The sequence below is a fragment of the Caretta caretta genome, chromosome 2, assembly GCF_965140235.1.
Source record: "Caretta caretta isolate rCarCar2 chromosome 2, rCarCar1.hap1, whole genome shotgun sequence".
In the NCBI taxonomy this organism is placed as follows: domain Eukaryota; kingdom Metazoa; phylum Chordata; order Testudines; family Cheloniidae; genus Caretta; species Caretta caretta.
In genome coordinates, this window is record NC_134207.1 from 4809444 (window position 1) to 4822226 (window position 12783).

General features: G+C 49.6%; 1 protein-coding gene across 3 annotated transcripts in view; it reads left to right on the forward strand.

Annotated features, from left to right (window-relative positions):
* The window catches only part of ZC3H3 (zinc finger CCCH-type containing 3), a 349381-nt gene that overhangs the window by 302562 nt on the left and 34036 nt on the right, over positions 1-12783 (forward strand). The window lies entirely within an intron of this gene.

The window sequence follows — 12783 nt, forward strand, 5'->3', positions numbered from 1 at the left end:
GGTGCATCAGCCAAAGCCAAGAGAGAGCCATGTCCCAGTTGGCACTTCTCTAGCTGCCCCTGCCCTGGGCGCAGTGTGCCCCCAGGACGAGGGACGGCCCGGCTGGGTGAATTCACAAAGGGGAGAACTGGAGTAGAATTGGGGTGGTGCAGTCACGCATCCCTTGTTGCTTCAACTCTGTCAGTGCCCCTTAACCCTGGCTTCGGCTCCTCCTGCTTGTCCGCTCCTGGGACACACGCAGCTCTGCCAGTGCGCTGCACTCCTGACCTGCAGCAGCCCCCAGGCTGTTTGAAACCCCCCAGGCCTTAGGGAGAAGCGACTGTCAGCGTGCTAGTGTTTTGATGGGACCAAGAGTCCACTGGGCACCATCAAATAAATTTCACTTGAAGCCTGAGCCGGGGTTAGAACCCGTGTCCAGAGATGAAAGGCACCTGTACGCATTCCCCCACCACAGTCCCTCAAACGGCATGCACTGAGCTTACCGCTGCATCTGCAGCATGACTGCTTTCTTAGGCCCCTCCCTCCCAAAATCTAGTCCCGTGTGTTACCTTGAATGACGTCTCCAAACTGCAGTCCCAGCTCTGTGGTCACACCATAATAAGCTCCAGTCAAGCACCCTTCTGTTTTAACTCATCAGCTTCCAGTGTGTGTGAGGGGGAGAGACCAGGGTATATTCTCTCCAGAATTAGGATAGAGATCGGGTAGTTCAGAAAGTTACTTAGCCCTTTGCTGTCCTTTACAAATCTCCCAGCATTTACTACTGGGGCCAATGTCTGCTTTAGTTAAGAGAAACAGCCCCTCGTTCAGTGTGCAAGCAAGCAGTAAAATAGGAGGTGAACAAACGGAGTCTCTTCTGGAGTTCCTGGGCCTGTGTGAAATGACCAGGGTCTCAGTCCAGTTCCATGTGGAACACCGTGCATAGCACTAAGACGAGCACCCCTTCTTGTTCCCCTTGCCTCCCCCCTTCTCGGTCAAGGACTGACTGGATCCTGGGGACTACCCATCAGGAGCTGAGGGGCCCTTTCAGAGGTGAGGGCAGGGCAGTGTGCTATGCTGCTGCCCCAGGCTGTCCCTCACCTTTAGATAAACCCAAGACTCCAGTCTCCAGGGCCGTCAGTCGTGCATCTTTCAGCAGTGTGACATTGACTAAGAAACTTGAGAATAAAAACGGTGGTGGGTGGGGCTTTCAGCAGCAATTGATTCAAATGCCAAAATCAACTTGCTGACTAACACGAGGCAGCCCCGAGGCAGAGAGGAATGATAGTTAAGGGTCACCCAGCTGCTGATATGGGAGCAATGTTGGCTGGCTCCTCAGTGAATCTTGTCCATGTCTCCTCTGCTAGAAGCCCGGCCATTATGGCATCGAGATTCAAGGTTGGGAGTGGGGTTACAGTATTTTCCCCTGCCCTCCTCCCGTTCCCTGGAAAAGGGAGGAACACACACATTTCTCTTGGAATAATTTCTACTTAGTCTGAACCTCTTCGTTGAAAGGTTCTTTATTTAGACGCAGCCACAGCAGGGGCCCTGGAACAATTTTTATAGCGAGGACGCTGAGAGCCATTGACCAAACGGTAAACCCTGGATATCAGGGTTGGCAACCTTTGGCATGCAGCCCATCACGGTAATCTGCTGGTGGGCCGCAAGACGTTCTGTTTACATTGACCTCCGCAGGCACGGCCCCCCGCAGCTCCCAGTGGCTGAGGCTCGCCACTGGGAGCTGGGGGAAGCGGCGCAGGCCATGGGCATGTGTTGGGAGCTGCAGGGGGCCGTGCCTGCGGACAGTCAACATAAACAAAACATCTCGCGGCCCACCAGTGGATTGCCATGATGGGCCGTGTGCCAAAGATTGCTGACCCCTGCAGTATATAATGGAAACCATTTCAAGCAAGGGGGTGCATGACCACCACTAGTTCAGCGCCTGTTTCCACAGCTGGTCTGTCGTGCTGTGTGATCAGGTGTGCGGTAGGTGAAGGGAGGTGGAGAGATGCAAAAGGGAACCAGACTTTCCTCAAAGTGAAAGATGATGGTGATCATCCTAGGTTGAAATTGAGGGATGAGATCTCCATTAAATGCACCATCTGGGTGGGATCACTCCATTCGGAATGCATTCAGCCCGTTCCCCTGGCTGGGATGCGATGTCTTGGAGACAGCAAAGCAGCCAGCTCTCCTGTGACTGGCAAAAGCTTCCCAAGTGAGGCAGGAGATTTTGCCTTTATATGTATATTTTTTTAATTCTCATTTTGTCTCCAGTAAGTCATTTGGGGATTTGGAGCGATTCCTTACTCCTACTTAGTGCCCAGCTCCTCCGGAGAGCTGAACCGAGTATGCTGGTTTTGGTGTGTGACACACACTGCAGTACTTCAGAAGAAGAGGGGTGACTGGGGAGGGCACAGGGGGCCAAAGATTCAAATGTCCATTTAGGACCCTAAAATTAGAACTGTCAAAACTTTGTTTTTAACTGAAAACTTTTTTCGCTGAAAAATGCCGTTCTGTCAAAATCAAAGTGTTTTGCGAAGACAGGCTGATTTCAGTGAAATGTTTGGGGGGTTTCAAGAAAAAAAAATCAAGTAAAAATATTTTTTCATTTTGAACTAAAATCGAAAACTGAATCAAAACACATTTTTGTTTTAATTTTGAAAATTTTCATCAAAAATTAAAAATGTCCACAAGAAAAAATGGAGATAAACTTTCTGTGGTAATAAAATTGAATTCTTTTGACCATCTCTACCCAAAATGGGGAATGGCCTGCCTAATTATGGCACTACCTGTCAGCACCCAGGTTTGAAAACAGCCCCCAGGGATGACACTGTGCTAACTCCAGGGCTACTGACATTGTCTCCAAGAAGGTCCCTCAGTTTTCTAGCACTCTTTGAAGGTCCCTAGCGTGTGCTGTGTGTGTCAGATAATGAGAAGGGAGCAGAGCTGCAAAAGTGTTTCCACTGGGCAGCAAGAGGGAGAAGAGGGGGCCCAGAATGCAGCATAGGACATAAGCCAGGAGGCACCTTTTAACCTACTTATATTGCAAGTTCTTTGAGGTAGGGATTGTTTCTTCGTTGTGTGTGTTTGTACAGCACCTAGCACAATGGGGCTCTGGGTGCTCATGCAATGCCAATACCAATTTAGCCTGCCTGAAATTACTTGGCCACTGTGTCAGGGTGCTGAGGGTCCCCTTTGGCATGCCGTCTGGGTGGGTGGGTGGGATAGACCTAACTCAGATGTCCTTTAATCTAGGAGGAAGCAGGGGTGTAAATTGTGTTCTGCCACATTGGCTGCTTATGTGTCTCATTCCTGCATGTTTTTCTGTAGTATCTGATCTAGGAAATGAAACCAACATTTTCCAAAGCGGGTGCTTAAAGTTAGGTATCCAAGTCTGTGTACAGCGGTATCCTGATGTTCAGAGGCACTGAGCCCCACAGTCTCCCATTAAGTCGGTGGGAGTTGGGTGGTGCTCTAAAGCTTTGAAAATGAGGCCAGTAGGTTATAGCAAACTGGCCACATGCCCCAGTTAGATCCCAGAGCGGGGACAGCCTGAGAAGTCCCAGCAACACGCTGCGAACCCACCCAGTTCACTAAAACACCCACAAGGGAACTGAGTATTGAGCTGCCTCCTGAGGATGCTGGAGAACTCCACCCATTGGCTGCTGATGGAGAAAGCCCTCTGGAGGTCACCCACTCATACCCACCTAAAACTCGGCACAGCCGGAAGGATTTATGGAGCCAGTCATGCCAAATGCAGTGGCTGGACTGGATGGCCCAAGGCTTGGGTCTGTACGAAGAGAAGGGAGACAGGGAAACAAGCCATGCCAGGAGCACAAATCCATTTCTTTAACTTTTCTGCTCTGCTCTGTGTCATGCTTCTGCAGTGCCTTCTGTGTCTCGTGTCTAATGGCAGTGAGATCACCCTGGGTCTGTGTGGGCAGAGGGACTGCAATGAGAGCCAGCTCATGAAAGGTCACGTGAGCCCCCTTCCAGCCTCCCATGCTGGAGAGAAACGTCTCTTCTGCTTAATGGAACTTCGGAGCTATGATCAGCCTGGCAGTAAAGTGTAAAACCCACTTCAAGGCTGGGAAGTTTCAAGGCATCTTGATGTCTGGGGGAAAAGAATTCCTGGGATTAGTAACATATTCCTTAGGTCACTGGTGAGCATGTGTGTTCGGAAGAATGGCTGCTTGGCTGCATGCTATTGAAATGCTAAGCAATGGGCGCGCAGGGCAGCCGTTGCCCTTTCAGCAAGGATCATTGCTGCTATAAAGGCTTCTCTACGCAACATGGAGAGGAGTGCTTGGCTTCCCTTTTGAATCACAGTGATTTCTTCCCCCTCCTTCCTCCTCTTGGCCCCGTTTCAACTCCTTTTGATCTCAATGGCAGGGCGGCTGCTGTCTGCTATGGGAAGTGCTCTTGAACCAGTGAGTTAATCTGGCTTTTTTATCTCTGCCGTGAAGATGGAGCAATTAATCTGCAGAAAGAAAGCTGTTGAAATGCCATGAATTGCACTTGTCAGCCTGAAGTAACTCATCCTCTAGTGGGTCAAGAGAATGGGTGTCAGATGGAGGGTAAAGATGCAGTAGCGGAAAGGGCATCTGGGAGGGGAAAGAAGCATTTTTTTCTAACTCCTGGTTTTGGTCATCGTAGGAGGAGAGCACACAGAGAAAAAGTAGCTGATGCTCTGGCTTGGCTTCTCGAGCGGAAGCACCATCCCATGGAATAAAGAGCTCACGCATGCTCTTGACATGGGTTATCTGGCCCCTTCCTCCTCTTTCCCTGTCTTCCCCCAACATTAGCGAAAGTGTTGGCTGTGACGGGCCGCACCGTGCCTTATGCATCGTTTCCCGCTTGCCTTCTCTGGAGACGAGGGAACAGCTTTCATAGCGCTGTCTGCCCCAGAGCCCCTGGAAATCGGCATCGCCCGCGTCAGGAGATGTGGTTGTACTTGAGAGCCAGCTGGGAGTTGCCAGAGCTGGAGGAGACAGGATGCGAGGGTAGGAGATCCAAGTGCAATAGGATGTAACTGGTAGCCCACTCTCCACATTCCTTTCCCTCTGAGGCAGACACCCGCCCCTCCTCCAGTTTCAGTGGGGCAGTCCCTTGCTGGAAGTGAGGCGCACAGGCTGGTGGGGCGGCTGGAGACTCCTTGGAGAAAGCGTGAGTGTTGGGGCTACAGGGAATTGCAGATATATAGAAACCATTTTGAGGGGGAGTGTGTTCTCGTGCCGGAGATGGAGTGATCGCCATGCCGTTGATCCATAAAGCACAGAGGCCTTGCTTGGCACGTGGGCTGGGGGAGGAGGGGTGGGACAGTCCTCTGGTTGTGATTGTCACCAAGGGACTGGGCGGGAGACTCCCCTCCATATTTGCTGCCCTATCCCTGCACTCCCAGAGCATACATCCTGCAGTGAGAACTGCATTTCAAAGGTGATCTATGCATAGAGGGGCCCTTCAGCCAGTTACAATGGACAAAGTTTGCTGACAGAAGAGATGCAACTTTTATCATTGCTTCTGTTCATTCACAGTGAGTGTATCCTCAGCAACCACTCAAGACCAGAAACTCCCATGTTTAATGGTGGATGATTGTCTTGTCAAGGGGGAGCAGAATTGTGCTCTGTCCACACTTAGGAAACCCACCTCAGCTTGTCCGCGAAGATAAGAGGTTGCCCAGTAGGGTGTGTTGCCATGTACATCTGATTATTAGATAAGTGGTGAACTGCATTTGTCATGCCACTTTGGCCACCTTCTCTTCTCTTTACTCACTAATCCATCTCCCTGAGCCTTGTTCTAACATCCCTACAGCCTTGGGGAACTGCAGGCAGTCATCTGACACCAACAACCCCCCAGTTCAACTGCTCTGGGAGGCAGGAATGGCAGTAGTTACTGATTAAAGGTCCAATATCTCTCAGCCCTGAAGGTCTAATCATGGGAACTTCACACTGCTGAAGAGGGGAGCTATAAACTGGCCATCAACAAGTTTAGGCTCAAAATTAGGCAAAGGTTTCCAACCATCCGAGGAGTGAAGTTCTGGAACTGTCTTCCAAGGGGAGCAGTGGGGGACAAAATAACTGGCTTCAAGATTGAGCTTGATAAATGTCTGGAGGGAATGGTATGATGGGACTGCCTACAATGGCATGTAGCCAATCTGCGACTGCCAGTAGCAAAAATCCCCAACTGCTGGAGCTGGGACACTAGATGGGCAGAGCTCTGAGTTACTACAGAGAATTCTTTCCTAGGTATCTGCCTGGTAGGTTGTGCCCACAAGCTCAGGGTCTAACTGATATTTGGGGTTAGGAAGGAATTTTCCCCTGGGTTAGATTGGCAGAGACCCTGGGGGTTTTTTTTTTGTCGTCTTCTGCTGCATGGGGTACGGGTCACTTGCAGGTTTAAACTAGTGTAAGTGGTGGAGTCTCTGTAACTTGAAATCTTTAAACCAGGATTTGAGGATGTCAATAACTCAGCCCGAGGTTCTGGGCCTATTACAGGAGTGGGTGGATGAGGTTCTGTGGCCTGGGGTGTGCCAGAGGTCAGGCTAGATGATCATGATGGTCCCTTCTGGCCTTACAGCCTATGAGTCTGAGATTCTCAGCTGTCCAGTGGGATACTCAGCTCTTGCTTATAGCCCTCGAAGGTCCCCAGATATAAAGCCAGGACATTTTTGTGTACAGAAAATTATTTCAGGCCATTTTTAAAGGAGCTTTAACCTTGTTGATTTATATCTTCTTGGTGACTTACTGGTAGATGGATCTAAGAAATTTTGTGTGTGTGTATCTATATCTGTATTTTAAAAATGCTTAGATACTTTGAAATGGAGGGAGGATTTTTATAATAGGTGGCCTATGTGACACACATGGGGTGAGGAGAGTCAGAGAGACTTGATTGGTCTGAATTCGGGATGACTGCTCGTTTGTAATGCAACGGTCTCAAACATGGACTAATAAGATCTTTATCACACCACATAATTATAAAAAGAAAAGGAGGACTTGTGGCACCTTAGAAACGAACACATTTATTTGAACATAAGCTCAATGCATCCGATGAAGTGAGCTATAGCTCACGAAAGCTTATGTCAAATAAATGCGTTCGTCTCGAAGGTGCCACAAGTCCTCCTTTTCTTTTTGCAAATACAGACTGACGCGGCTGCTACTCTGAAACACCTAATCATAGGTTCTCTATTAAATGTGTTTGCATCTATCTGTGTGTGCGCATCTATGAAACTTCGTTTGGTGCACGCTCTTTAAAAACCCTTCTGGCTGGAAAGATCGGAATGGAATTCCCCATTTTAAAGATTTTGAAGCTGCCACAGGGAACGTTTCTGAAATCAGCTGAATTTTTCAGACTTGGAGAATTCTTAAGCGCATCCTCTGCATGTGGAAGATCTGTCAGTCTACGCAGCGTACAAGAAAATAAAAGTATGTGTGTCTCTGCAGAAGCGAGTGGAATTGGGAACAAGTCTATCCCCACTCTACGGTCAGCCCAGGAGGACTCTGCTGTGAGTGTGCAGTTAACTTGCCCAGCAGCTGTTGAACACCCAGATGAAAGTAGTGTGTGTGTATTGGGTGTTTTGAGAGAGAGGACTGAAGGCTCATGTGCCTTCAGTCGTGTGGTTTATGACTTGAGCCCCAATCAATTTAATAGGAATGTGCATGCTCCAGGGTGGACAATATTATGCTTGTACTAAAAATCACAACTGTAAGAAAAACGTTGTCGCATTTCTTTTCAGTGCAGGGCCTTAGGCCATCAGATTGCAGGCTCTCTTCTCCTCTGCTCTCTCTCAGTTTTGCAGTTTAGGCTGGTAATGGCCCTTTGCACTTCTATACAGGCCTCCAATCAAGAATTTTGAAGTGCTTTACAAACTTCCATTCATGCACGTGCTCCCCTCCTCTGAGGCAAGTCAGCTTTGCTGTCCCCATCCCGCTAGCTGGGAAGCCTAGGCACAGAGAATTGAAGTGATTTGCCCGTGGTCACACACGGAGCCAGCTACAGAGACCGGAATAGAACCCACAAGGTCTTGGCTCCCAGTCAGCTGTTCTAATCCCTGGTCGCATTGCCTCCTTTGCAAGCCTTCCCAGGGAAAAGGTGGAAGCTCCATCTTGTGAATCACTTATGATGAAGTGGAAGAAGTTCTGGAGTATGCTGGAGAGAATAACCCCACACTGACAGGAGTAGGGAGATGAACTAGATATCTGCAGAAGTCCCTTAGGTGCTCTTGAAAACTCCACCCCATCCCTTTTCATGTCTTTTCCTGTGCACGCTCGGGGAAGGGTTTGGTGTGGTCCATGGCCCAGCATGGACTCAGTAATCTGTCCGTGTTAATAAAGTCTCCGAAGTTAGAGACTGAACAGGCCTCTGGGGATATCTGGTCCATTTCCCCAATCCTCTCAACATGGGATTGTTCTCTCCAATGTACTCCAGACATGGGGAAAGGTGTCTTCTAAAACTTGTCAGCTAACACATTCTAGTACTCTAGTGTAGACATGGAAAGTGGTATTGAACTTGCATGAGCTGGTAGGGGTCGACCCTAGGTGTGGGGGGCCTAGGGTTTAGCCACAGCTTTCATGCTAGTCTAGGCATGTCCAGTGTCATGTAGAACCCGTCGCCCATGCAGCATCTCAGTGCCGTGACTGTCTGAGCCACAAGGCTGGCACAGAACGTGAGCTGACACATACGAAGAGCCTCTGCTTGATGGTGAACATCCCCGTTGGGTCTTACAGCTGCTAGTGACCTTAGCTCATCTAGCTCTGGGATGGACCTGCTCTCGGCTCTCCGGGAGTGGTGTTAATGGGGACCAGTGTGCCTTGCAGGACTGTGATGTGAGGAACTCTGTGGAAGTGGGCCTCCTGCTCCCTTGCCCTGGACGCTGGCTGTAAGGTGTGCCCACTTATGGGGCATCATGTAGTGTTATGTACAGGCAAAGCACTCCTTCCTCCACCGTCTGTGCCGACGCAGTAGCAGATTAATGCAGGGTGCTATTTCCAGGCAGGGCTTCCTCAGCGTGGCCTTTGTGTGAATAACTCTTCCCCGCACAGTCTTGAGGCTGTGTGAAGGGGACGGCCTGGCTTTCACTGGGCAGCCTTCCCCTCCAGTGTGCGCCAGGGAGAAAGCTCCTTTCCAGCAGGAGCAGGGGGCACAGGGAGATCAGCTGCTCCCTGGATTTAGTTGCAACATTCGTGTCCTTCACCTTGTTTTGTTCTTACAAAACTGGGGAAGCATTTATGTGGGGTGGGCGGGGGGGATAAATCTATCCCACCCTCCCCTCCTGGAAGTGTTTCCGGCGTGGGGATGAATTTAGCCACCCTCCCCTCCTGACAGTGTTTCCAGATAATGTGCTTTTCCATATTTCACCTTCCAGTTAAATAGCCTGCGCTGGAGCTAACTGTCCTCCCTGCGCTAATTGTAACCAAGCGCACCAATGCAAACCATTCCAATCGAGTGCTAATTTAATTAGAAAGCACCCATTTTAGTTAATTTGTTCGAGAAGATCACTGAAAACTCCTGGAGAGAACAGATGTTCCCCTTTCCCCCGATGAACATTCAGGGGTTTGTAAATGGCTCCACTCAGCCTTGTTTAGGAGAGAAAAGAGGATTTTATAGCTGCAAACGACCCTTTCTGTAAACATTTTACAGCTCTCTGCACGTTTGAGTGACGATAAACCCCTAGCAACTCGGCGGGCTGCAAATCTGCGACCATACGGCTATCATTTTATTGTCATATTTCACGGTCGTAACGTTAATGGAAGATGCTCGCTACAGTCTTTTTTAATGGCTCCGCTGAGCACGCTCAAACACTTTTGCTTTGGAAAATTCATTGAGGTGCAGTGCTTCTGTTTTTGTTTACAGCTTTCGCTTCTGGAGGAATAACTTTGAAAACACGAATCCCCTCCATGCACACGCCTCCCTGCCATGTTCATATTTCCAAACCCAGTTCATATTTCCTGGCTCCCCCTGCTGCCAGGGTTACACACACGAGCGCTGCCTTCCTGGGTTAAATGTTCCCATTCCTCGCTGGACCAGCCACCTGTTCCCTTCACCTGCTGCCACAAGTGAGGAGTTGCAGTGGTGAAATCACGAGCAGCCAGGCTGTAGCAAGCGCAGTCTCTCCCCAAAAACTTTATAGACCTGCTAGAGATCAATAGCCCTGAATCAAGGAAGGTAGAGGAGGGGAATATGCCTGTCTCTCATATTCATCAAGCCCCATCGTGATGGAGTGTAAAATTTTAAGAGAGCAAAAATCTCTCTCTCAAAGCCACTATCTATTGTTCAGTTGAGTGACTTTTTTATTTCTTCCTTCTCTCTCTCTCTCACTCTTTTTTTCCTCATCTTGCACGAGAAATAATGTGATTATTTAAAAGACCACACACCTCCTAACCCTAAGGCCATGCTGCACGTACAGCTGCAGGCAAGCAAATCGCCATTACTCTGGGTGCTCCGGGCACCCTCTTGTTGGTCATGTAGAAATGCTAATCAGGATTCCCTCTGCCTGCAGGCGTTCCTGAATGCCATACCCACCAGAGACTCTCCTCTCAGGTGGGCTTGCACATCCGGGGCTCTCGCCGTTTGCTCCGCACTGGGTGGGACAGGCTGGCTGAGTGAGGCTGTGGTAGCAGAGGGTCAGCACTGAGACCCGGGCCTTGGTCTCCTGCTTCCTGCCAGGCAAGGCCTGGGCACGATTTGGAGCCAGTGCTTTCACCCTGGGGAAGAATCTCACCTGTGTTCTCCTCTAATGACCCTCCCAGGCCACCATAGGAAATAGCATTTGGGAGTCTCTCTAATGCCACTTGGGAATATCTTTACCTCCCAAGAATATGGCACTTAGCGTGTCTTATCTCCCAAGCACTGCAGAGGCATTAACTCGCCTCCCAACAGCCCCGGGAGGCAGGTACGCATCACCCCAATTTGCTTACCTTGCTTGAAAGTACAGCGCTAAGCACAATGGGTCCTGGTCCTTGACCAGGGTTCTTAAGCACTACAGTAATACAAGGAATAAAAGAATAGAATAGAACCATAGAATATCAGGGTCGGAGGGGACCTCAGGAGGTCAGCTAGTCCAACCCCCTGCTCAAAGCAGGACCAATCCCCGACTAAATCATCCCAGCCAGGGCTTTAACAACAGGCTTTTAACAAGGCTTTAATAACAGGCTTAAGCTGAACTGATACGACTCCCTTGAACCAGGGCAAAAGTGTTCACACTCGAGGAGTGGCCCCAGTGTAACACAGTTTCTAAATCAAGGTAGTTAAATCGTAGTTTTCTAATGTCAGCAGCAAGGTCTTAGAGGAAGCATTGTCCAATGGGTAAAGCACATGACTCAGGGCATGTCTACACTACAGCCCTAAGTCAACCTATGTTAAGTCTACTTATAGCCACCACAGTGATTACTGCAATGGCTGATGTCCATTCTACCGTCCTGGGTTAAAGACTCCACTGTTATACACACAGGGTGCGTGTCCTCACCAGGGGTGCTTCCACCAACGGTAGAGGGGCAGTGTGGGGGGCTGAGAGACAGGGCTCACAGCTCCCCGCTGGGAGCCCGGCTGCCCCCCAGGCTTCTCACTTCCCTGCTCCCGGCTGGGAGTGGGGGGCAGCCGCCCGGGTTTCTCTGCTCCCTGAGCTGGGAGCCTTGAGGTAGCAGACTGGCTGGGAGTGGAGAGCCAGGGGCAGCTGGGCTTTAGCTGTCCAGCTTTCTTGTCAATTTCACGGCTCCAGCATGGAGCCATGAAATTGCTAAGCCAGCTGACAGCCAATGTACCTAATGCAGTGTCTATCATCCTAACTACACCAGCATAAGAAGCCCTACACTTCTCGTGGGAGTGGAGTAGTTATGTCAGCACAGTAGGGCACTTACATCAGCGGGACAAGGCTGTCATTCGTACGCACATAATTAGGTTGACGTAAGCTGCCGTACGTCGACCTGTGTAGTGTAGACCAGGCCCGAGAGTCCAAAGATCTGAGCTCTCTTCACGCTATCACAAGCTTCTCTTGTGACCTTGGATACGTCACAGGGATACCATGGACTTAAAATCTAATTAGTTTTAAAAAATGAGTTCAGAGTGGTTTTGAGTCCTAACTTGGGGCTTTGTTCCACTACCCATCACTGGTATCTGAGCCCCTGTCCTTGAATCACTTTGCCAATTTTTGCATTTTGTGACCCTCTTTTTGTTGTTAAGAAGAGTGGGGTTTTGCCTGTTGCTGCATGAAAGCCACACAGACTGGGGTGGGCGTATGCGGGAGATGAACTGACTATGCTGGGAGAAGAGCAACCCTGACTGTACATAAAGTGCAGTCACATTTACCAAATAAACACACTGCCAGGTCACAGCGATAGCTGCCCTCACCTCTGCCATTGCAGTCATTTCAGGCCTGGTGTGTAACAACAAGAAGTTAAAATGTTCAGCTGGAAGGGTGGCTTTTAACATAAGTGACTCTAGCTGCTCTGTGACTCAGTGTCCCCTTTAAAATGGAAGGAGTACTTCGTTACGTGGCAGGAATATTAAGACTTAATTCTGTGGGTGCAGTGTGCTTAGAGACCCCTGGTTAGAGAAGCGCATGTTGTTGTCTGTCTGTATCTCAGGTAGGTAAGAGCACTATCAGTAGGTGCATTAATTTGCTGCTTACCAGTGACCATGTACCCTTGGACATATCCCCTCCTTGCAGGGGGCTGCTGCTGCCCTTGACTCATGCCTTCCACCCTAGTCTGGGCTTCTGAGTCCACTGGCAGGGCTGGAGTCTTTGCAAAGAAACATATTTCTCTTACCTTGTTCTGAGTACTTGGCCTCTGTTAGGTGTCTCCTGACCCCCAG